At 43.2% G+C, this 27,084-nt stretch overlaps 1 protein-coding gene across 6 annotated transcripts in view; it reads right to left on the reverse strand.

Annotated features, from left to right (window-relative positions):
- The window catches only part of Lrmda (leucine rich melanocyte differentiation associated), a 1,030,542-nt gene that overhangs the window by 207,536 nt on the left and 795,922 nt on the right, over window positions 1–27,084 (reverse strand). The gene's annotated exons all lie outside the window — the stretch shown is intronic.

The raw sequence follows: 27,084 nt of genomic DNA on the forward strand, positions 1-27,084 counted from the left end.
CCCTTCATCAAGCTGACGGGTTTAGCCTGCAACTGCACACTCTGTTGTCCAGAGAGGCTGATGACACAGTGGCAGGAAATATAAGGGGGGTGGGAAGCCTGCGTGGTGGCAACAGACCAAGAGGAAAAGGACACTGAAAAGATTTATTTGGGGACTACGGGCCCTGGCTCTGGTCCGCAGGAAACTAATTCCACTGTATTTTCTCCACCAGCCGCCCTTCCACACTCGCCTTCCTTCACCAGTCGCCCGCAGTTCAGCGACTGGGGTGAACTTGCTCAGAGAGAACTCAGTCTGCGGCTAGGGAATGGAGCTCAGTCGGCAGAGCGCTTGCCTGGCATGCATGAGACCTGGAGTTCCATCTCCAGCACTAAATAAGCCTGGTGTGGTGGTACATGCCCATCATTCCAGCACTTGAGAGGTTGATACAGGAGGATGAGAAATTCCAAATCATCATGGCTACATAGTGAGTTTGAGCCTAGCCTAGGACACAAGAAATTCTGTCTCAGGAAACAGGCAAACAACAGAGAGGACTGAATTCTTGGCCTACCCCCATAAACGTCCTGGCTGAAGTGATAATCCTTAGAATGTTCCCTTAAAACAGAAATCTGACAAAGTTGCTTTTCTGTTTAAAGCAGCGTGTAATGTTTGGCCTGAATTTCAAGCTTTAAACATGGCCAACAAAGCCTCAGGCCACAGCCTCTCCTGCTTCTCAGGCCTGACTCTTGCCTTGTTCCCCTTATTTGGCAAGCCAGAACCTGTCTGGTGGCCTTCCTGTTCCCTCAGGTGCTCAGTCTGCCGCCTCTAGAGATCTTCCCAGTGTAATCCCTCTCCCTGACCCTTTCTCTCCAGCACATTCTGCCTTAGCCCTGGTCCTCCAGGAGACAGCAAACACTACACATTAGCTCCCACAATTCTCAAAAACCGACTCATAGTAATTTCTCAATAAATTCTTGTCAGATGGTAAAATAAATTTCTTTAATGCTAAACTAACAGCACTCTTCAGTCTCAAGGGTTCAAAGTAACAAAACGTTCGCATCAGACTCCCCAGTCACTGTCCACACTGTAAAGGAAACATCTCCTTTAGACCCCGGATGCTTATGGAGAGGCACACACAGGGCACTCTGCCCACAGCTCCTCATGCACAGGCTCTGCTCAAGCAGAGCCCTGTTGATTCTTGCTGTATGCAAGGGCTTCAGTTACAGCACACACTTTGCCAAAGGGAGTCATCCAGAGGTTGTTTAGAACAAAAGGAAACTTCCTTCCTGGGGTTCAGTCTGATCCACAAGAGATAGAAACAAACCAGAGCTTGTAGCTTCCATGATGCACTTAGAGTCATCGGGCTGGGCTTGGGGCTCCTGCAGGAGGAAACCCAGCTTCCCACAGGAAGCGAGGCAGCACACAGGCCCCTTAATTGGGCCTGCCTTTTGTTAGACTCCGCTCTCGCTCCTGCAACCTGTGATTTTTTTGATGAATGCGTCATAAAAAGTTTAATCCAAATGAAGACTGAAAGAGTGCAGGGAAGCATCCATTAGTCACTGTCCTGATCCTCTAAAGACAGGAGGGAACGGGTCCTAAGGGCTGTCATTATGGATGAAGCCTGGTTGTGAGGCAGCCCTCACTGTTGAGCAGCTCAGTCAGCAGAAGGGGGAGCTGCAGTGTAATCTATTGGGGATGTAAATCTAGAGCTGGCCATGCAGCGGATCAGAGTCTGCGTGGAAGCTGCTGCCTGGCCCGTCTTCGGCAATACTAAATGTCCTGTTCTGTTCCGAGCAGGTCATTAACAGAAAGCAGAATGGTGTCACGAAATGTGAACATTAAGAAAGCCAGGTCAGCCAAGAAAGGTGAAGATGTAACCCCATCCCATGGGGAACGAGGCCCCTGGGAAGGGAAGCTGTGTTTATACAGAAGCACCCGGAGCCAAGTGACTGTATGAGCTTCAAGTGACAACAAGCTCACAGAGATGAGCCTCTTCCAACAGTGACATGGAAGAAATGAGGGATGGAAGAGGAAAAAGCGGAGAGACGGAGAGAGGGGAGAAAGAGGAACAAAGGAGAAGGAACAGGAGAGGAGAGAGGACAGGAGAAAAGGCGTCAGGGGAGAGAGGGCGGAGGGAAGGAATCGAGTTCAGGCCTACTTTGCACGCCCGTGTACAACAAAGAAGTTTCACAAATACACAGTGCCGGAAACATGAGTGCCGGAGGAACACTGCTCCGTTTGGGTTGAACTTGCACAGAAAGGGCACAAAAGACTCAGAACACAGCAGCCCCCAGCTTCCCAGAATCAAGCCAGCTGGTGCCCAGGCTTTATTTTTCTGACGAAGTCAGGTGGTCATGCTGCCAAAGGAGTTTTCCTTTCTTCCCTGACTAAAGCCAATTCCTGTTTCCTTCAACTAGAACTCCCCAAGACTCATCAAAACCACGATTTAATTACTTCTGAGAAAGAGAGAGAGAGAGAGAGAGAGAGAGAGAGAGAGAGAGAGAGAGAGAGAGAGAGAGAGAGAGAAAGAAGAGGAGAGGAGTGTAAACATGACTCCTTTTTATCTCCCGATACATCTGGACAAGTAGACAATGTGCTAAAACAAAATAAATCTGCCCTGACAGACACATCAAAGGGGCGTGCAGCTACTTACAGCACAGGAATGCTGTTGCTAAGCATCGGCCAACGACTTATCAGGCCTTGGGAGAAATGCTTTTTTCTCCCTTTGAGGGGGGCGAGGAGGAAAGTTAGAGTGGGAACCAGCCTGCAAAAGGAGACTGGGGATTTGCAGGGATTTCGAAGCTTAAAATGAATTGTGTGAAGAAAGGGAGTTTTTGTTGTGATTTTTCCTTCTGACATACTACCTATATTTTTAGAAAGGTAGCCCATGGAAAAACCTTCTAGAAAGGGTGCTTTAGGACTTTAAGAGGAAGAAGATCAGGCAAAACACCTGTATACAAAGTTCTACAGATTTCTCCAGTTGATTCAAGCCTGCTGCTAGCTAGTCCAGGATCTGGGGAAATATCTCACACTCACCAGAGTCAGGAGGGATAAATCCTTAGACAGCCATAATAAAAAATAAATCATCCAACATCACGAGCTGCACACAATTTTTCTAGAAGGCAGGAAATGGAGCATCTACTCTTGCAAACACAATAAAAATGTAAAAATGGAACTCCCCTGTGCTCCCCAAAAGAAACCAAGTGTGAGATGGGACTGGGGAAATGACTGGGTGGGTTCATTGCTTACTGTGCAAGCATGGGGAACTGGGTTTGGATCCACAGCACCAAGGTCAAAGCCAGCATAGCATCTCTAACCGCAAAGCTGGTTGGAGGTAGAGATAGGCGGGTCCCTGGAATTCTCTGGCCAGCCAGCCTGGCTGAATAAGTGAGCTTCAGGCTTAGTGAGAGACCCTGTCTCAAAAAAATAAGGTAGAGCACTATAGAAGAAGACAGCTAATACTGACATGCATTCATGCACACATGCACACACACACACACACACACACACACACACACACACACACACACACACACACACAAAGGTAACCAAGTATGAGCTGCCATATGTGCAGTACATGCAATACATTAAATCTAGCTGCTGACCCCAATTGCATACAGTCTCACAACTGGAGCCTGCACTTCAGAAACCAAATGGAACCCACTCTGAAATCCAGTGACATCTCCACCCTTCCTGCTCCGCACCCGCCCCCTGCCCGGCAAGAGTCCAAAACTAGTGGGAGGTGTTTCAGGGTGATCCTCATCTCATGGTACTGGACCCATGAAACAGGAGGCCCTGGTCATTTTTAGTAAAGAGCATGCTATTTTCTTCCTTAGAATCAGAGGAAACAAATTCTGCACGATATCCATACAGGATAACTCCCAACATGAACGATTACTAAGTGTGTGCTATTGCACAAATAAATAACGCTTACCATTATCTCCAGCGCGATCCTATTTAGTAAGCAGTGACGGAAGGCAGCAGTAACCATTTTTACTGTCCCATATACCTCCTATTTTCTAATTAAACAAAAGGTTATTTCTACTGTTAAGGGAGTCGTTTGTCTAAGCTGGGTCTTACCGAATACTTTTTGCCAAGCATGACAGAGTATAAGAAATTAGGCTCTGCCGGTGGTTTGGGTCTTCGCTTTCTGTTTTCTTTCTTCTTTTTTTCTTTTTTTAATTTTTTGCATGCTGAGTTGTTACCTAGAAAGCTCTGTTGGTTCCGAATCAGAGCCAGAGACCATTGTGTGGTAAACTCATAAATAAACTTCAGGGATTTTTTTTTTTTCTTTCTGAAAACGTGATGAAGCCAGCACTTGGTCGTACCCTTTAACTTGCATTCAAGGGCAATGATCTGTATTATTAAACATATAGGTCACGCCAGCTTGTGTTTCTCTATCCTGTGGGATGTTTTAGGAGCTGCTGTCACATTACTGAGATCTGTTCTGTGACTCCTAATTATTCCTAGTGGCAGCTTTGGATTTCAAGTGATTCCTCTCACATGTATGTAAAAATTTATAAGCTGTTTCACAGAATTATTCCCTGTTGTTTATAAGGGTAGTAGATTCTGATTAGAAAACTAAACTCATTTCATTGACAAGAATAATGCTGACTTAATAAAATTTGCACTGTGTCTTCTGGAATCTTCCAGAACACTTCATATCTATATTTGACATTGTACATCTTAAAATTTCAGCATGACCCTGAGGGTAGGACAGCCTTTTTGCTGTACAGCTTAACCAGAAGATGTAGGATTTAATTTGGTCCAGAAGCATCTTGGAGGTTGCCACTATGTGCAAGAAGCCAAGGAGAAGAAGCTTAATGTTCCCTGAGCACAGAGGAGCCATCTTGTCAAAATCCCTAAGCAAGTCCACTCAGCAGACAGGACACTCCACAGTCATGCCCTCCCAGGAAACAGCAGGCCTGGATTCCAGGACAGAACACCATTGGGGTTCCGCTCCTACACCCTCCTGAATCAAGTGCCTTACTCTCACAACAGGGAGAAGAGGAAACCTGTGACTTACGCTCTAGTGGGAGGGAACAAGACACTAAAAACTACAGGATATGAAGGAAGGAGTCACCATCAGTGTTCTGAGAAAGTCCAAACAAAATCAGCCAGAGGCTGAGCAAGGAGAGCAATGTCTGGTCTGGGAGAAGCAGACAAAACCAGGTGTCTCCTCTTCTTATACAAAGTAAGTTGGGAAGATACTAATAGCCTTATCATATATAAAAAAGCAAACTGTCTTCCCCCAAAATTGACCAAGTTTATTCTTCACACAATCAAAAGATAATAATATCTGGACTCTATAAAATGCCTTTGTACCGACACAATCCCTCCCTACTCTTTGTAATAATGGTCTAAATTTAAATGTTGTGGAATCCATCTAGAGTGCCCCCGAAAGTAGATGCATAGTTTTCCTGGGTTTAAAAACACATCTCTGCCTCCATAGGCAGAGGGACCATATATGATGATTACATGTCTCATGATTTGTTTTTACTCTTAAATATTTATAATTCTTTCAACACCAAAAATATGGTCACAGGTGTACAGTCATTTACTCATTTCTAATAAAAACACTCATTTGTTTTATTTATTCTCAGTTCTGCCCTTACATATATAACACAGGAAGCAATTGTTAACAGATCTTCTGACCACCAATTACTGCTGATTTTCAAACTTTCTCTTTTTTTTGGAGACTGGGTCAGGCACCGGGAGAGACAGAGAGTCTAAGATGCCTCATACAGATGCAAAGCTGTGTGAAACAGGCTATTTCTCTTGACTCTCAATCCCACAAAGCTTGAGTCCCAGGCTTTCATTTCTGTGAGTTTGTGAAAAACAAACTCCTTGCTTTCACTAGCCAGAGTAGCTTTTTCCATTCCACAGAGAGGACAGCAAGGGACAAGTGACCACAGGGAGGCCTCTAGACTCTCAGAGCGGGCATCTAGCCCCTAAGCAAAGGACCCTGAGTGCAATCAGGAAGTTACTCCATAGTACCCTAAGGCTTTTGCAGGGCTCATTCCTACCTTAGGAGGGGATGGCCCAATCAAAGACAGGGTAACTGCCATCTGCCATTCAAGCAGACCCAGTAAGAAAAACAAAGGACTGTGAACCTCACCTGGGCTACTTTCCAGTACTTAGCTTCAGTGTGTGTCTCCAAGCCTGGGTGAAACTCTTTGAACACAAACAGAAGGTATCTGGGGGCTAGAGTTACATGGAAAAGTACTTGGATCAACTAAAATGGCATTGCCTCATTTCCAGAGGAAGGAGTACATTAATAAGTCTGTTCTCTGGGGCTTTTTGAAGTGCAAGCAGGTTTTTAAAGTTTATATCAGCCTTACAAACTTGGGAAGCCTGAGAGACCACAATATCCCACAACATATGGACACACACACTGTATTTAACACATTGTGCTGACATGAATGCAGCTCTCTCTCTCTCTCTCTCTCTCTCTCTCTCTCTCTCTCTCTCTCTCTCTCTCTCTCTCTCTCTCTGTCACTCTCTCAGCTCTTCTCTCTCTCTCCATCATTAGATGCCCCTACTATGCACACAGGAAGAACATCTTCTCTGGATCCATTGTAAGGACCTAGCCTATGATAATTCAGCTGTACATTTGTTCATTTGCTCCAAAAACTAATAAATTGATTTTGAAGTTTCCATATGTGTATATAATGTATTGAAAATATTCTATCCACGTGCCTCCTTTCTTCCCTCTCCACTCTGTCCCTCCAGTTTTACTTCTACTTTCACATCACATATACATACATGATTTTATATATATATATAAATGCATATAAATATATCTATGTATAGACATATATATATATAAATCTAGGAAGCACAATTGAGGGAATACATACTTTAGCTTTTAACTGATTAGAAAATAAAAGAGTGACTGCCAACCAATAATAATATGGCCACATTTTTGTTGTAAGTCACGAGGAAAATCAAGAACACCACAGGCTTATATCCCCCTTTTCGAAGGGCTTGTGGTCTAGCTGGACAGCATCATGCACAAGGAATTGGGCAGTGATAACTGCTGGAGGTAAGAAGAGAGGCTTCCTTGAACTCTCCATCACGGAGTCCCAGGAAATCTTGGGCTCTCTGAGAAGCTGAGCATATGGCTCAGAGGAGAATAAACGGTAGAACATTAGATCATCGGGAGACATAGTCCAAGTTGTTCCCTGGACGAAGAGTTTCCTTAGCACAATTCTTTTGCCCTTTTAAGGTTCAACTTGGGCATCATCTCTTGTTGGTCCACCCTGGGTCTAACATGTCTGTTGGGCAGTTGTATCACAGAAAATGGTAGAGACCTGAGTTCTTAGTAGACCTGGAGGGTCTCTAAGTCAGAGCAGAGTTTTAGTCCCATCTTAGTAAGTTGAGCTCCAGCACAGGCCAGGCACATTTAGGGTCCTCAGCCCCATCCACTCAATGAGGAAGTGAAGGACAGGGGGAAAGAGGGGGACAGCCATGTCAGATGACGTCTCTCTTCCAGCCTCGCTCTGCAGTGGAAACAGTGCATCGAGCTCAGGAGATGAGGATTCCCCCACGGTACAGCTGGTCCCAGCATCTTCACCCTGTCGCTTACTCGCTACCGGGCTGGGGTGGGAGTGGGAGGTGTTAGCATGATGTTTTACTCAGTAGGCACAGCACCGGGGCACATTTTTTTTTAATGATTGACCAGTTCTACTTGACTGAGCCTGCACCCTGTAAGTAGATCATATGATCAGCGATCACAAGTTAAACTGCTTTTGTTGCTCGCAAGGCATGCGTGGTGGGCCCGCTGCACGGCACCAGGCCCTCGCACGCAGCTGTGTGTAAGACAAGGCGAGGTTGCGTACAACAGGCAGTTAATGGCTCATACCAGCAAGCCCTCGACTTCAGCCGACACATGCGGCTGAATTTTAAGAAGGCAAATGACCTTGCAGCTGCGAGCTCTAACTTTGTACTTTTACCTATTTGTACCTGGGTGAGTAAACATTTGCAGCAAGCCAAACAGCCCGGCTCTGGAAGCACTATTGTAGCCACAGGCTAATCCTTTCTCTCTGGATGAAAGACTTCAAAACAAATGGGGGTGGGTGCAGGGGGAATCATTTTCTGCCTCAAGTAGCACCAAGGTAAAGAGGGAAAACGGCCAAAACGACTTCCATCTCTTATAACTTTCAAAAGTTACCACATTTCAGTCCTTTCTAGCCGCCCCGTGTAGGGTTCTACATCCCGGCACATAGAGCAGGGTTCCAGGCAGAGCTGAATGACAGGAATGTCCTCAGCAAGGAATCAGCGTGTCTAACCGTGTTCTACTAACCCAAAGGGGCTGATTCTCCTGATGGCTGTTATTCAGATAAAAATAGAAAAGCAGGCTGATATTAAATTCTTTCTTTTCCATCAGTTCTGTAGGTCAAGAGTCATGTCATAGGAGCTGGGCATCTACCACACATTCCCTGTGCCAGCCTCCTACTCTGGATTAGCTGATAACTACTGGACTCCCAGTCCAGGGCCTTTCAGATACCTCCCAGAGTGTTGGGGCTGCTGGAGTCATCCCCCAAACTGTTACTGACCACCCAAATGCCTCCCAATGAGTGGAATATTTGTGATTTACAGTGTGAGGGGGAGCTTGGGTAATGCTGTTATTTTAAGAACTCGTCAATCAGTTGAGATTAAGATAACATTTATTGCAACATAAACTGAGATTGCCATGAGAACAGGCAGAAGAGGTCTGTGGAACATTTAAGACATTTCACAGGCCATGAATCAACAGAGGGCCATTTGGTGGGGTAAGAAGAGCCCTGGAGCAGAGAGTCTGGGGCTGTTACACAGCTTTGGCCCCCATGCACGCATGAGCCATGGTGGTTCTTAGCACATCACATTTCCACGTGAGCCATGCGGTCACAATCGCTCCTTCCACAGCCCGACGGAGCTCCGACTGTGTGTGGGGAGCCACCTGAGACCTGAAAGCAAGCATGCTGAGCTGAGTGCTCACCAGGTACCATTCATGTGTATCTAAGCAAAATGAATCAGTAAATGCAAAAACGTATATGCTGAAGACAGCCACCAGCTGCCGAGCCCAACCTCAATCTTTAAAGGGCCCCAAATACTTCCTTCCCTGTGATTCAGTTAATACAGGTTGGCCTAATGAGGCTGGTTTAGATCCATGAGAGAAAAATAGCACTCCTCGGTCCACTATACAGTTTTAATAAACTTTATTCAATTTCCATTGATCCATATGCAAAAATAATTTGTTTACTATTTGAACTCAGCCTACGAAATGGTGTCTAACTCAATAAGGGAAGAGGCCGAGAGACAACAGTTGTACATGTGGCCATTAACACATTATGCCAATTTAAAAAAAAAAAAAAAAAACTCAACCATTGGGTCTGAGAAAGAAGCCAGTGCTAATCCCTTGAATATCTCTGACATAAGAGACCAGCCTGACTTTATCCTGGGAAGTCAGAGACCTGGGCATGAATGGTTTTTTCCACTCTGTGAATGATCACATGGCCCTGGGTTTGCTGGTCATGCTTTCCCAAATCTCAAAACATGCCCACTTCCTCTCGGGCTTCCATGACAACAAAGTGCTGGGCTTTCCAAAGTATTTTAACAATAAACAAGCTAGACTTGCTTGGTAGTTGATGCAATTTGCATGTCATCCAATACTTCAGGTACTTAAAATAAATTGCTCTTATTCCACCAGGGTCCTAGGGGCCAGGATCAGGGCACTGTCTTTTTTCTTTTTTTTTCCAGGCAGTTGTAGTTAGTGATCATATCTGTAACCCCCAATCAGTAAATTAATAACAAGTGTTGACTGAGTACTAAGGAAAATGAAATCCTTAATCCCAGATTTTATTGTGGAGATTGGCAGACACAATGAGGAGACCGGAAGAATGATTGCTTACCAATCATGAAGACTGGAGCTCCAATCTCAGGACCACCATAGCAAGCTGTGTGTCCTGCACAGGCCTCAGCTCCAATTTGGGTGAATTTAGAAAGATTGTTAGGGCTTGTTGGGTTCCAACTTAGCCAAGAAAATAGAACCCCAGGTTCAGCGAGAGAGTTTGCATCAAAAGGACAGGTGGAGAGTGACAGAAGAGGAGAACATGCCTTCTTCTGCCCTCCATATATGTACATCCACACACTCAGGAGGCTGAGCTAAAGAACTTCGAGTTCAAAGCCAGCTTGGACTATTAGCAAGATACTGCCTCAAAGCAAACAAAATAAAAAGATTGTTCTGTTTCAACAGATGGCAGCAAGCATCAACCAGCTTTTTAATATATTCATTCGCTTGGATGTACATACATGAATAATACATAATGATAGTGAAATCCAACGTGCTTATTTTCATACTTCAATATAAACAAGAAAATGACTGAAAACATATAGGTAAACTTTGAGGTTCTCAGTGTAACAATGAATTCGAATTAGAAAAGGTCTTTGCATTCTGTGGGAAGATCTGCCTGGCTTTTTACATGGTTGAAGATGTTTCTTGAATAGCGCCATCACTAAAATGGCCCTCCAGTTCTGATGTTAGCTCTTTCAGTGAAAATAACGTTCATGGCTTTACCAAGTAACACAGAGTTATATTTACTAAGAATCTTTCATAATACTTCCTTTTGTAGATTGTATTCGAACTGCCATCTCTATTACCACTAACCCAGACTCCTGGGTTTGCCCTTTACAAGTTATAAAACCTCATCAATATGATTAAGTCCTTTAGTACTTAAAAGCAGATTCTATGTATTTCCATGGCACTCAACAGGTTTATCCCTCTCCTGAACACAGCCATAAGTTTTTCTGTTTTTCTTAAAAAATGAAACTATGGCCGGGCGGTGGTGGCTCACGCCTTTAATCCCAGCACTCGGGAGGCAGAGGCAGGCGGATCTCTGTGAGTTCGAGGCCAGCCTGGGCTACCAAGTGAGTTCCAGGAAAGGCGCAAAGCTACACAAGAGAAACCCTGTCTCGAAAAACCAAAAAAAAAAAAAAAAAAAAAAAAAAATGAAACTATGAACTGACCCTAGTCCTCTAGGTGATTGTGAACCATTGTGGATCTCCATGACACTCATTTTGACCCAAGGAAGCAATCTTTCCGAACGATAGCCCATGAGGGCTCAAATAAAATACTCCTTTGACATGAAACACTGCCAAGCCAGACCTCTCAAGCACATGCTCCTATAATTGATTTTTTTTTTAAAAAAAAAAGAAACATAGAGCTAGGCCTTCAAACTTATAATCCTATTAAACTCTCTGATAGATGTCAGATAATGCCTTAGCTTGATGAGACCACTTGGAACACCACCTAAAATTTCTGATGTGTTCTTTTCCTGCTTAACTTTGTTTTTTAAATTTAGTGACTGAGGTTCCAGTTCCTTACAAGTTATTACTAAAGATGCCTACTGGAGCAGGGACAAGGACAGATTCCAGTCTGAAGTCCAGACATGTGGCCTAGGTCTAGATCCAAAAGATACAAAATCCACTTCACAGAAATGTTGGGCAGTGGGAAGATAGCTACGAAGAGATGACATCACCATATAAAGTTAAGTACTTAAAAGAGCCATGCTACCTGTGTGTGCTGTGTGTGTCTGTACGTGTGGTATCTATGTCCATGCATGTATGCATGTAAGTACACAGACACATGTGGAGGCCAGATGTCAACATCAGGTGTTTTTTCTCTCCACATGATTTTTGAGGGTCTCTCTCACTGAACTTGAGGCTCACTGATTCAGCAAGACTAGCTGGCCACCAACCCCCAGGGATCCTTCTCTCTGTCTCCTCAACCCTGGGATCAGAGGTGTGTGCCATTGTCCTCGGCTTGTTTACATGGGTGATGGGGATCTGAACTTGGGTCTTGCTATATGCATGGCCAGCAACCCAATGATTTAACCACCTCCCTCATCCTGGCTACTTGTCTTTGTCCTCAAACCCTTGGGAATTAAAGCTGGAGCCATGAACTTCTAGGGGCCTCTCTTGACTTAAAAAGAGAGATGACAAATTATCCAGCTGGATGTATTTCTCCTGAGAGAATGGACGTGGCATAGCCTGAGACAGAAGCAGCAGTGTCCCCCCTGGGTCGTTGACCCCAAAGCTTTCAATGAGATTTCCTTCAAGAGGCCTGAGTTATTTCTTGGAGATAACTGTGAGAGATGGATGGTTGTTTGAGCCATTTTTCATACCCCTCCTGGAAGTGTGTGTGTGTGTGTGTGTGTGTGTGTGTGTGTGTGTGTAAGGCAACATGAGAACCTTATAAAGTTTGTAGAAATTGTAGATGACCCTGTCATATGTGGCCTTTGGCTCATTAATTTGACTAATTAGAGAGGCCCCTAACTCCTAATAGTTATCTCCCTCAGGCTCAAGCTCGAAGAACCAAACCATGAATCTTGTAAAAGCTAAATTATGATGCCACTGACTTAGCCCACATCACCTAAAATCACCATTGGACACCACCTGGAAGATATTGAGGAACAAAATTCTGAAATGACATCAATACAAATAAGACACTCTAGGTACAACTCTTTTCAAGATTTGTTTGCATTTTCTATGTCTCTCTCTGTGTACACCATATTTGTGCCTGAGACTACAGAAGCAAAAAGAGCATAGTATAGTGTTGATACCCCTGGAACCGCAGTGGCAGATGGCTGTGTTTCAGATGCCAGGTGTCAGGGTGATAACCTACAGATCCTATATGCCCTCTTAACTGCTCAGCCATTTCTTCAGACTCCATGGTATAATTCTTCACACTTTTCTATATATGTCAACAAAATTACTTTTATTTTTGGTAGGTTCATCTATCCCACAAGTATCAAAAGGCAAGTATTATATTTTTATAGATATGGGGCTAAATAAATATTTGCCTAAATATACCCAGCAATGAAAACACATGGCTTTTTCTTCTCTTTTTACCCCAAATTTGCAAGCACAACAGTTCTAATTCTTTTCTTCCCAAAATTTTAGAGTAGTTGCTCATTCAAGGACATGGGGTCACCATGTGTAGACACATCTGTAGCTTCTTCATTCCCTACAGGGACAGAGTATATCTCAGTTTTAACTGCCCAATGGCAAACCATCACACAGGCCTTCTGGTGTCAGTCAAAACAGGCTTGTGTGGAAACATTAGCCCAACCCACCTGGAAACAGAAACAACTCGGAGTGTGCATCATGAATCAGAGAGCAGTATTCCAGGGACTTGTCACCAAGAACACCGCTAGTTGATCAAAATGGAAGCAAAGCCTATCATTATTTCATCAGTCTAGTCAATCTTCATTGGAAACAAATATACAGAGATTTGCTCTCATATTTCCAGGCACGGCATATGAAAAGGTGCTGCACATCCAACTACATTTAGTGTCACGTGCCCATTGTCAGGCAACAGCTTGGTCACAAGGCACTCTGCTGGGAACCCGTGGAAGCTAGCAACACAGCAAAGGTTAAAAAGTAGATGTGCACCTGGAAGACTGGGTTCCTGGCTGTGTGAGCCTGGCAATATACTCATCTGATGGTCCCAGGTATTCTCTCCTCTGACAAACTGTGGATGCAAGCATCACCTTGAATTTCTTCAGTGGGTTAGTATGGAAATTGCATAGGACACCTCACTGGAAGGCTGTCTACACGGCCTATGAACAGGAGCAGTTGAAACACAGGCCTCTCCATGAGTGTTTAAGGCAGGCTGCTGGGAAACCTTGAACTGACCTCTCCTGGCCTGTACCAGATAATTTAGGGCCACTATCATCATCATTAGTAAACATCCACAGAGGGCCTGCCATGGGCTTCATTACACTTTGGCTTGTATGCTTCAGGGATGTTTTCATGAGCACGTGTCTGGTCTTCTTTAAGCAACTGTATGTTGACCCAGGCACGGGAAGCTGTAAACACAGAGGTATAGAATTGTGGTGTACTTTAAGCAACTGTTTGGTGACCCAGGGACCAGAAGAAGCTGCATACACAGAGGTGTAAAACTGTATATAAATTTCACCCAGCAACCAAAGAAACCAAACAAAAGACATTTTCAATAAAGGAGTAATTGAATTGTTTTGGAAGCCAGTCAAAGATAGAAAAGAACAAAGGTGATGCAAAATGACACATTGGAAAAGTACAAAACAAACAAACAAACAAACAAAAAACACAATATGCAATATCTAGAATTCTTTCAAGGGGTGGACACAACAAAGCCATTTCCATATGGGGTTTCTCAAGGAAGGATATTTAAAGGGGAAATCACACCTATCAAGGGCCTTAATCAAGCTATTCCACTTAAAAGCATTAACGCTAAGCATGTAGATACTCACATATCATTAAGATATCAAGAACTGATTTCTCTCCTTTTAAGAGCTTATATGTCACATCCCACCCCTAGGGCCTTCCAGAAATGCATTTAAATGCCTAACTGGGAGGAAGAAAAGCATTCCAGACAGCCAGGTGTTAGTGATTCAGCCATTAAAACTTCAGTGATAAAATATCCCCCACAACTGTAAAACATTTCAGTCATTAGAAGATCGTAAATAGATTAAGATGACATTTTAAATTATTATGACACCGTGTACATAAAATGTACATTGTTCATCATAATATCCCAGATGACTGTGACTCTGATTATCGGAGTTAAAGATGTGTATGTGTTATTTATTCTGAGTTCCAACAGTGAAAGACAGGGAGGAAGAAAGGAGGAGAAAGCAGACAGATAAGTGGAAATACTGCATGTTGCATCCCTCCTGAGCACCCCAAAGACTCCAGATTCATTTTGCAGTAACATTCACTGGCTGTCCCTTGAGAGAAAAAAAAATCGTTTTCTGTTTATAGAATGAAGTAAAAGCACAAAAGAAAATTGTACCAAAAAAAAATCCCCAAGTTGGAAACCCTCATGTAAAATGTCTTGTGCTTGTGGCTCTTTGAGTTGATGGAAGGGTCTTCACTGGCATCCTGTATTAAGTCACATCTAAGATCAAAAAACTATCTTATGATGCCTCTTTGTATCATGCATGCCCATAACCCAGTGGTTCTCAACCTGTGGGTCTTCACCCTCACAAAGGTCACATATCAGATATCCTGCATATCAGATATTTACATTATGATTCATAACAGTAGCAAAATTACAGCTATGAAGTAGCAAGGAAATAATTTGTGGTTGAGGGTCACCACACATGAGAAACTGTATTAAAGGGTCACAACATTAGGAAGGTTTAGAACCACTGCCAAAGCTGCTTCTCACAGACACCTGGTCTCCCGTGGACACTACATGAGTCCAGCTTGATTTCTTCTCCAAGGTGTACAGGAAGCATGGATATCCCTCTAAAGAAGCAATATCCCCCTGGCCATGACCACCAGGAAACAGAAAAGCCTCCAGAGATCTAAATTTCAATGCACTTATGCAATACTTATGTTTTAAGAAGTTAGTGTTTAAGGATATTTCAGTTTTGCATGATGACTTTTGTCTGTATTCCAAACATGCAAAGGGATGGGATATGTGGACTGAGAATTTGAAGACAGCCTAGGCCACATAACAAGATTGCCTCAACAATAATAATTCAGTCTTATTGCAGACCTTAGCTTTTCAACTCAGCTTTACCAAGGAAGCAAATTCATTCTAGGATTCAGTTAAGCACTTAAGGAAATGTTTCTAAGGGCTAATGTACTCTACTTAAATCTATAAGCCAGCTAAAGGATTAGGCCCATTAAGAAGATTATAACAAGTAATTGGCAATTTGGGGAGTATTCAAAATATTGCACAGGTATATGCATGATTCTGCTACATATCCCAGTAACTCCCTCTGCCACACTGAGCAAGGACAGGCACACATGGATATGGACTGAGGTGCAGACTTAGTACTACTTCCAACTTGATTTTTTCCTGAAGATTTCAAAGCATTCATCAGTTCTACAAAAGTGTGGGGATCAGAAGCAGCAGCTACAACCACCCACAAAAACCCTCAAGTTCCTTTCTTGATGATCCTCTTTCTTTTCAATACTTTTCAAAATTGAAGACATGAGACAGGTAAGTTGGTACCACCAGATGCTCCAAAAAGATCAGAATCTAAGTGATTACTTACAGGGTAATTTCTCAAGGTGACTGCTCACATGTTTCATGCTGTCGGTGATGAGGCACTTTTGAGAACTAGCCATTTTGTTAGAATTGTGACATTCCTTCTATTCAAGGCCAACACTTGCTTCACCAAACCCTAATGCAAACACCGGGTCACAGTTACCCAGAGTGTGTCCAGATACCCTCTGGAATAGGGGGAAGAGACACTGTTCTTTATTAAAGGATACTTCCCTGCATCTTGTAATATGAACATGTAGGGTGTTCTTTGTGTGTAGATGTTGAGAAGTCTACCTTTGATGTGTTCCTGAGCCATCTTCCACTTTATTTTTTGAGACAGGGTCTCTCTTCCTGGCCTGGAACTCACAGAGTAGGCTGGCCAGCGAGCCAACAGTGATCTAGCCATCTTTGCTTCCCCACACCTGGGATTACAACTGCATACCATCATGCGTGGCCGTTTCACTGGGGTTCTGCAGACTGAACTCAGGTCTTTATGTTGGCACAACAAACGCAATGCAGCTGAGCCATCTCCCCAGCACAAGAGGGCTTGGTGTCTACTTGTAAACCAACTACTTATAATACCATGTTAAACAAAATGTTCCCCATCTACAATATAACGTCAGTGGAGTTAGATGAAGTCAAAAAACATAAGGAGAACCAAACATCACACATAGTCCCACAAGAATGAGAATTCTCAGTCTCCAAGGTCACTTCTGCCACTGCTGATCCAGCCCAAACAACTTTGGCCACCAAAAAGTCATTTTTTTTTCTGTCTGCACATAGTAGAAGCTTGGAAGTAGGAAACAATTTAATAAAATCCATGTTCAGTTTTTTTTGTTGATGTTTCATTCCTCCAAATTCCCTGTTCATTTAAAAAACAATCCAGAAACTTCTACTCCAGCCACACAGAGACTAAGTTTCACCCTTTTGAGAGAGGGCACCCAATGAACATGTCTAATCACAGGCAAAGCTCTACTGTTCTACCATGCTACCTGGAAAGGCTGTTGGTAAGGGATGCATTTATTTAATTCCTCAACATGTCCTTCTTACCAGATGCCAGTGATCACCTCATTTCTGGAGGAAATGAATCCTTATGAGGGATTTTTTTATTATCTTGGGCAGAGACCAAGTTTCATCTCATTTGCTTTGGCTTGAAATACCATCATGTGTCCTGAATGACTGACTGGCTCGGGTTGAATACATTTCTCTCTCTCTCTCTCTCTCTCTCTCTCTCTCTCTCTCTCTCTCTCTCTCTCTCCTTTTTCTGAGAATCTCTCTTTTGGGTATACAAGGGAAAACATTTTTAATTCATAGTCTCTAGTATGAAACATAATTTTTCCTCATAATGAAGTGACACTTGGATGTGGAGGTACAAGTCTTGCTATAGTATTTTAAAGATTTATTTTTATTTTATGAGTATGGGCGTTTTGCCTGAATATATATTTGTGTACTACTTGTATACAGTTCCCATGGAAGCCAGAAGAGGGTGTCAGATTTTTTGAAACTAGAATTGTAGATAGTTGTTAGCTGCCATGTGCGGACTATGAACCAAGCCCAGGTCCTCTGCAAGAGCAACAAGTGCTCTTAACCATTGGGCCATCTCTCCAGCCTCCTATTATAGTATTTCAAAACATGCTAAAGAATTTTACTGTTGGGTGAAATTTCCAAGTCAGTCCACTCTTTTGGGCTAAGGTTTCTGAAGATCAAACCAAAATGGAGTCATGGGGTCACTCATGTCAAAGGTTCATGTCACCAAACCAAAACCTTGTCATTATCTGATCCTCTAAGAAATCAGGAGAGAAATGACAAGTACATTCCCCAACAGGCCGGCTTTACCAGGCTTCATCAGGAAGTCCCATGTACTCAGCTGAACAGAAAAGGGCACCTTCCTTACAAGTATGTTAATGGCTAATAACCAGTCTATAGTTTGTATTGTGATAGTTCCTAATTCTTGCTCAAGATATCTTGTAAAAATAACTGCTCTTCTGTGCTCAAAGAAGCACCTCGTTCCTTGTCAGACTGGCCACTGCTCAACTCATGAGTTGCTAATAAAAGCCAACTACAAATTTAATGGAAATTGGTTGAAATCTTATTGTGTCACCCCCGTCCAAATACATGAACTAAACCAGGAAGCTGAGCTCTTTCCTGGGCATTTCTTACTTTCATAATGGAAAACTAATCCCAAACTATTTGCTCCACCACAGCAAAGATATTCAAATAAAACTAAACTTCATACTGACACCCAACAACTTCCCTTGTGGCCTGAGTTCCTCCGGGGGAAACTGGCTGATTTGCTGTTTTGTTTTGTTTTTTCATTTTATTTTAATTTGGGGTTTGGGTTTTAGCTTGTTTTGTTTCAACAGCATATCATGAGCAGAGCTGGTTCTCAGTAAGCACCTTTTCCTTCCTTGGAAATGAGTCAAAAAGATGTCAATAGCACATGTCCATAAAGAGAGGGACACACAGAAGACTAAGAGCACATCACCTTTATAAATGAGGGCAGGCTGGCACAACTGACATTTTATTCTAATCCAATGATACCACTTTTCACTACATGCTACTACAGGATCACAGTAACCCCACCCACACCCCACACCCCACCCCGTGTCCTCAGAGAACTTATAGATGGAATACCTGCAGACACATGACTCACTAAAGAACAGCAGAAGACTACCAGTCACATAGCATAAGCATTGTTGGTCCCAACAGTGGTAGGCAGGAATTCAGAACAGGACTTTTGTGAAATTGGGAGTGGATAGGCAAAGGTGTCTATGAAGTTGGAATTTGGTCTGACCCTTAAAAAATGGAGTGTGTTCCTGGATAGAGACAAAAGAGGAAGGGATTGGGGGGGGGTTGGGAACAGGGGTAAGAATTGGGGGGAGGGGCTGGAAGAGGAGGATGGAGGGGCGAGGCTGAAGCCAGGATGTAAAATAAATAGATGAATGAAAAAAAGAAAAAGATGGGTTTGAATAGACAGCATAGAGACAAAAACTGGATGATCAAATATAATCCAGGAAGTGGCGAAGGTAGCTCAGGAAATACATTGCTTCCTTGCAAGAGGAGGACTGGTGTCGGGTCTGTAGACTGACTTAGAAACAACACCAACAAGTCAGGCCCCTGCAACACGTAACTGCGATCTTAGTGCAGGAAAGGCAGAGAAAAGCAAACCCTTAGTGCTCACTTGTCTGTCAATCCAAACCACTTGGTAAGCACCAGAACAGTGAGAGAGCCTGTCTTAAAGTGGCCAGGTGGGTAGCACCCAAGGCCATCCTCTGTCCTCCTCATAAGGAGCACACACATACACAGGCACAAACCAAATAGTCCATAGCCACTTGTGCTGCGAACAAGGCGGTCGGCCAGATGAGAATATATGTATGGACCAGACTTACGGTGGTTCAACATGGGACTTTTTACTTTATAGTGATATTGACGTGTGTCCATACAACTATTCTATGTTTAGTTTTTATTACAACTGTCGTTAAATTATACGAGCTAGTCAACATTTAATTAGAAAAGAGGCTTCACATTGAATGATAATGCTCAAATACAGCTGTAAGTGTGCTGAGGAGGTTTAAGATAGGTGATATTGAGCTATGGTGTTTGGTAAGTAAGGAGTTTTGAAGAGCATTTTCAGCTTTAATTCAGAGTTTAATAGGATCCATGCAAGTTATAAGGTAAGATGCATCTGTAGGAAAAGGGGCAGAATATAAAACTAGATTCACTGCCAAAATGTTCAGATAAGTAAAGCAGGCATTCTCAGATGAAAGAAATCTTCTTGGCAACGAGAAGAGAGCTGTTGCAGATGTTCTATTATAATTTTTCTCCCCCAAAAGATTCCCATCCAATATAAATTCACACCACTCGTTTAGATACTACAAACAATCTCCAACATACTACATTAAACTTAGGATTGTTCAACTTCACAGTGACAGAAAAGCCACATACATTCAACAGAAGCCATACTTTGGATTTTCATCTGGTCTCACTGGTGCAATGGTCTCTTTGGATGCTAGACAGGGGCCATGAAGCTAAGTGACCTGAGCTGGAGCAACTGGCCCACTGTTCTAGGTATATTTTAGATACAGTTACTCAAGAAATGAAGAGTTATGCAACACTTCATCACAAAGGGAACTTCAGGGTAGCTGACTCTGCCCGACTGTAGGCTGCCATGGGTGTTTTATACACACTAAAGCCAGGCTGTGCTGTGCTATCAGATGCTGTTTTCAATGAGTTAAATGGATTTTCTTCTAAACTTGTATTTAAAACTTACAGGGGTTAACTGGGATGACTCCGTCATGAGTCAGGGTATCTGTAATTTTGTACGCTGCCACTGATAGCAGAATAATATGTTAATAGCACTGTTTGATGCATGTAACACAATGGTCACTTCTAAAAAGAAGATGCCAAGTCAGCCGTCTACCACCAAGATACTTTCTCCACATCAAGGAGCAAAATGGTGATGTGCCATTACGAGCTGGGCATCTTGGAATTGGAATAGACACACTTTGGGGGGGGGGGGATAGAAGGTAGAAATGCAGGTAAATCCCTTAAGGGATTTCTACTCTTTTCCGATGGGATGACTAGATGGGTGGGACTTGACCCATCTAAATCATGACAATGATGGAAGAGTGTGCCCCAGATATCTCAGACACACAAAGCTTTGGCAGGAAGTTCTGAACATTGAAGACCCTTGTCAGGGTGGTTTCCACTAGAGTAGTTAACTGTTCTCTTTGCACAAAGGGACAAGAGGCTGAGAGCCTGAAGCTCTGGCTGTTTTGACCTTGAGTCACTACTCAACTCATCCTCCTTCTTGTCATTCCACAGAGTGGCCAAGAAACCTAAACTGAATGTTTGAACCTCTTAGCATCCAGTCTACAGAAATGATGCTCTCTCCCAACTCCAAGGTCACTGGGCTGGGTAAATAGATGGGCTGGGTTCACTATTCGGCCTGTCTGAGTTCCAACCTAGTGTGCTTTCTCCTACCACATGCTACTCTGTAATGTTCCAGCAACAAATTAACCCTATTAAAATGAGCCAGGGAAGCAGGTCATCTGATGAGCAATCTCCAGAGGGAAGACCTACATCACTTTATCACCTCCCACACTGTGGTAACTATTGGTATTTATAAAATGATGGAGGCCCTGGCATTGGAAAATGTATACCATGGCAACTCTTTGAGTGAGGGCCAAAAAAAGAATAAAAAGCTCCGAGTGACCCACTGCACTTCTCCACGGCTTCCTCAATTAACTCCAAACAGACTTTGTCTGGGATGAAATGATTTAGTTTCAAGGCAAGGTCAGTCCCACACACCCAGAATAAAGATTGCCAAATATGCTTATTTGAGCTGAATTACATTTGGTGGTTTAATAATATGAATTTACTGCCTTTTCAATGGGGACTCTAGCACTGGGGAGAACTTTAAAATGCATCACACTTAAAACATAAAATTAAATTCAATTAACTTTTATTGGGAGGCTAATACACTAGTACCCTAGAGGGAGAAACAGCTCTCTGCTTTCCCCAGATTTTCAAAGCAGTTCTCTGGAAGCATGGCCAAAGATAGAGGACTGGACTATTCCTCAATAAAGAACTCCATTGGCCAGTTGAACATCTGTGCTCTGTTGGTGAAGAAGCCTTGGCTTTTAAGCACCCAGCTAAAAAACTCCAGCGGCATAAAACCTAGAATACCAAATAGATAGACTATACCACCTCTGGGGCTGGACAGACGGCTCAGTGGTTAAGAGCACTGGATGCTCTTGTTGAAGAACTGGCTTTAGTTCCAAGCACCCACACATGGGCTCACTACCATTTGCAAATCCAGTTCCATGGCAACCAATGCCCTTTTCTGGTTTCCATGGGCACCAAGCACATATGTAGTGCATATATGTTCATGCAGGCAAAACACTCTTATACATAAAATAAAAATAGAGAAAACTTTTTGAAAAAAGATCCAGAAGTGTTAGAAAATTTAAAAAGAAAATACTGTTTATCAAATAAAAGATAAAAAGGCAACATAGGGGTGAAGAATGTAAAAGTCTCAGAAATTAAGAGCTCTTTATAAAATCCATTCACTCTCATGCTGCCAAGATAAAAATGTAATCTATGAAAACTCATATATGTATGTATGCATATGTACACACATACACATATACATTTAGCAAATTAGCAATGCATATGGACTTAGAGATTCTCAATCTAGGTTCTAGTGACTTCCTTATCACACTGAGATATTACAAATTTATAGACAACAAGAAATGGAGAATCATTCCTCCCTTCATCCCTCATAAATGTCCAGTTCTGACATAAGCAGCCTGGCTTGGAAAAAGCCTGGATCCTGGACAGAATGGCCAACCATACCCCAGAGACATGATGACACCATTTAATCCCTGGACACATGTTTAACGGATAGCTAGTACATCTTGTGTTTTGTCCTAGGCACTAGGGGTTTGTGAGCAAAATAGGCAGAAATATCACTGGCCTTGTAGCTGAAAAGAAATCAGGGGAGATCCAGAAATCAAAAGCATCCATCTTGAACACCCTTTACCATCCTATTAAAATCAGGTACAGAGTCACTGTAGAGCCCAGTAAAATGTGCTGACTTGTATAGTTTTCCTGTTTGCTGTTACAACAAACTGCCATGGCCTCAGTAGCTTAAAACAGCACACACATATTGCCTGAATGTTAGAGGTTTGTAAACAGGTCCTGCTACGTAAAGATGTGGTGAGTAGCCCCTGCAACTGCGTATCTCTTTCCGTTCATCATCAAAAGTGCCACCTCAGGCCCAATCATCATACCATCTTCTGTCCCGCTGACTTTCCCCAAGTCCCTCCTCCCAATGACTGGTGTTTGCACCAGTCCCATTTGAATAGTACAGAGTATGATTCCCAGCTGAGACCCTTAATTACATCTGCAAAATCCCTTTTGCGGCCTAAGGTACCATTCCTATGTTTTAGGGACAAGCTTTAGTGTGTGGAAACATTAGGGAGGCCATTTTTCAGACCACTACAAAGACCAAACTTGAGTGCTTTGAGGGAAAAAGAAGCAACCTGAGTTCTTATAGCAGTGATTCTCAACCTTCCTAGCGCTGCGACCCTTTACTACAGTTTCTTATCTTGTGGTGACCCCCCAACCATAAAATTATTTTTGCTTCTACTTCATGACTGTAATTTTGATAGTTATGAATCATAATGTAAATATCTTTGTTTTCCAATGGTCTTAGGTGACCCCTGTGAAAGGGTCATTTGATCCCTGGAGCGGTCGCCACCCACAGGTTGAGAATCACTGGCTTAGAGCTTTGATTGGAGGCCTAGGAGAGGACTGCTTCCCTGCTAGTTTCTGCATTCTTTGTGAAAAACGACAACAACAACAACACATTCAAAACTTAAAGATCTCAAGAATGTTCATGCTCTGGGTTTCCAAGGATTAGTAAGATGATGTCCTAGAATGTGTACCGGGCACACAACAAGCATCCAAACACAGCTATTGTGATGTCATTGTTATAATTATTCAGGGAGCCCAGGCTTGAGCCCATGGCTTCCGCTGTGCAGACCACTGCAATGTCTAGAATTGTATCTTCCCAGCACCTGTTAGGATCTACTCTGGAAGTCCCTGCTTTGTTCTTTCTCCTCTGCCTCCTCAGCTAAGAGTGAGGCTCTTCCCTTTCCTTCTGACCTCCAGTAAGGGGAGCACCAACCATTTAAGACTACGATCATCATCACCATCATCATCATCACCATGGTTGTTGTTATTGTTAGGTTATTTTTATTATTTGTTAGCCACATATATAGATCATGATGAAAGCAGAGATGTTTGTACCACTGCTAAGCACAGGGAAGAGGCCACAATAGATAATTTAAAAAAAATTACCAAGTGACTAAATGAACTGGTTCCAGAGTTTAGTCCTCACAGGTCTGCATGGCAAGCACCGTTCCAATGTCACATTCAAGGGAAGCACCTTCCAATGTCACACTCAAGAGGAGCCGGCTGTGAGGCCCGAGTTCTTCTACCTTGCAATCTGAGTTCAGAACTGAATATAATCCTCATCTTTCCTGCATATCATGTACCTGATAATATCCTCCTAACCAGCATGATGAAGGCCTCTGGCCTCCATCTGTGCGCCAAGGAGCACAAGTATCTGCTATGCACCCACCAGGAGGAGGAAAACGGGACATAGAATGGAACAAAGAGCTCACACCAGTCAAATCCAGTTTGAGCCAGTCCACACTGCTCTAAGGACCGCCCTTGCCTCCCTCCCCAGCAGGCTGGAGGACAGGAAGAAGATCATTGACTTCAATCTTTGGCCTCCTAACCACGAAAGGACTTGTGAAGGTGAACGGTTTGCAGACGAAGGGGATATAAAAGAGACAAAACCAGGATAAAAATTAAATAAAAAGTAGCTGTCTTAAACTGTAATTGCAGTCCTCTGCTGAGCACGCTTGCAGATATATAAATGTGATTTACCATCAGCTTGCAACTACAAATCAGGTCTTGAGAAACACTTGTGCTATGAAATTGTTTAATCTCATCAAGCTCTGCTTTCACAGCAAGCCATAAATCACGGAGTCTTTGTTATCATAGACCTCCACCAGCGCCTCTCTGGCAGGCCATGGATCGTGGGTATATATAATCTTGACTGCACAAACACTGGGGTCGACGTAGGCTGAAATACTTTCATAATAGCCACTGTGCAGCTGCTGGAACACAAGCCTATGATGGATATCTCATTTCCTACAGTCGGCATCTATTTCGAGCAAATTATTACCACATAAATTTCTTGTCAACAGAAACGGCCAATTAATTAAGTTAAAAATTTACTTGTGATCACATCTACAAACCAAATAGAACTGCAAGGCAATTTTCCAGTTACTGAATATACTGCAGGTCAGTTTAATGAATAATTTTTAACTTTGTCATAAACTCAAAGACAGGCTAATATCTCCAGAAAACTGAATGGAGACCAGCTGCCGACAGATTTACACAAAATATATTTATGGGGAATTTGATTGCTGACATCTGGGGACAGAAATAAACTTTCTATAATTACAGAGGCATCTTTGCCATATATATGAATTTCTTTCACCCAAAAATGCAAATATGTCCCCAGGAAGGGTGTATTTATATTTTTTAGGCAGTGCTGGAATGGGAGCTGATGGCTTTTGAAGAAATCATTGCATCAAATTCCTTTGCTAGTGATGAGTTCATTATCACAGGGAAAGACAACATCATGGGCAAAAACCTGTTTGTCACTGACCCACACCTCTCCCAACCCCCAAATCAGAATTCAGCCTCTGTCTCTGTCTGTCTCTGTCTCTCAGTCTCGGTCTCTGTCTGTCTGTCTCTCTCTCATGGTATGCCACTTGACACATGTCCAATAGTGGAAGCAGAGTTCGGAGGATTTAAGGCTCTGTCGGGTAAGGCAGACTGACAGAGCCTCCCCTTAGGAGTGTTAGGCATATAAACCAGGTCTGCATGGAGAACCGAGCCAGCAGAGGGCCCTGTGCAATTCCTAATCTAACCATGTCGCTTAGAACCCAATGAAAGCCATGGGGGGCGAGAGGGGTTGCAGGTTAGCTATTCGGGTGAGCATAGGGGCTATGGACATTGGGGAAATACATCAGATCTGATTACCGATGGAAATTGACTCAACCAGCCACTTGCAGGATGCAGAGTTATGACTTGGATGAGGGCCATTCCCTTACCTGACATATAGAGAGCGTTCAAGGTCCTCCAAACTATAGCTCCAATCTGTCTTTAACAGGTCCTTTGACCCCCCTGCCTTCAGTCTGTCATGGTTACATGAGATATTCCCACAGCATGCCCTTTGCTGTTAGAGTGCCATCACTGGGATCCAATCAAGGAGCTCTGAAGTCCCAGCTCATTTCCCTTCATGAGTCTCCATGGCTCATCACCAGTGTAGGAGACTGGGGCTCTGCACCAGGACATGTCCTTCTACCCAGAACTTGAGAGGCCATGATGCTGCCTTGGCCAGAGAGGGTAGTATTGACTTCTGCAGCAGTGAACCCCTCAAGGAGATAGTAGGCTACCACAGGGTTGGGGGTATTGTCATAAGGATTCAAGGTGTTTAGGGAAGGACTCCATCAATTAGGGCTTCTCAACCCTTGGGAGTGGAGCCTAAATTCTAATGTGGTTGTATGGATTGTCCTTTTGGTAAGCTTCTTGAGGGCTGGGATCATCGGACTAACGTTTAGTTTTCTAAGTACATAACCCAGTACCTTACCAAAAAGGCAGGCTCTCTCTAAAAGCATTTGAAGCTGGACTTTATGAAGAATTCATACATGCTACATTCCAGGTGGCACTGGATACCGTTGCACCATTATTAATAGCGTTCATTGCGGGCCATTATGTTAGGACCCTTGGAAACAGAATTCCAGGATGTGGAATATATCCTCTGGTATTTTGAGATTTGTGATGAAACAAATCACAGGACAGCCTGAACAGAGGGGCTAAGTGAAAGAATGTGCAAACAAATAGAAAATGAATGTTAAATAAATGCTACTGATAATTCCCAGTATCAGCGTAGCCGTCACAGGGATGTTTGAGTTTCAGAACGTTAAGGGCACACAGACCTGCTCTTCCTACATAAACCTTCATTTGTCCGCTGTAGAAACTAAGCCTCCCACATCAAATGGAACCAGCTTACCCAAAGTCACTAAATTATCAAGTCCCAAAACACCTGAATATCTGCCCATGACACCCCAGATCCATCATTCATACACCCCACAAGCACTTCATGTTTCCTGGTTAGTTCTATGCACCTTGAACATGATCATTAGTACCTGATCCCAGGCTCGGGACTGGACTCCACATGCGCCTCACTCAATCCTCTTATTGACAAAAGACATTTTCAAAATTCCCTCTTTGGCAATGATCTTAAATACAAAGACTGCATAAATATCTAAGGAACTTCATGAACAATTGGCTTTAGATCTTCAGAAGACTCAACTCTTCCCCAACCCCATACACCATCCCACCCCACCCCCGTGCCCACCAACACACACACAGTGTGTAGCTCCTAGATTAGTTAGAGGCACATCTTAACAATTACTTAGTATGGCCTCTGGGTAGAT

The sequence above is a fragment of the Peromyscus maniculatus genome, chromosome 9 (genome assembly GCF_049852395.1).
Source record: "Peromyscus maniculatus bairdii isolate BWxNUB_F1_BW_parent chromosome 9, HU_Pman_BW_mat_3.1, whole genome shotgun sequence".
In the NCBI taxonomy this organism is placed as follows: domain Eukaryota; kingdom Metazoa; phylum Chordata; class Mammalia; order Rodentia; family Cricetidae; genus Peromyscus; species Peromyscus maniculatus.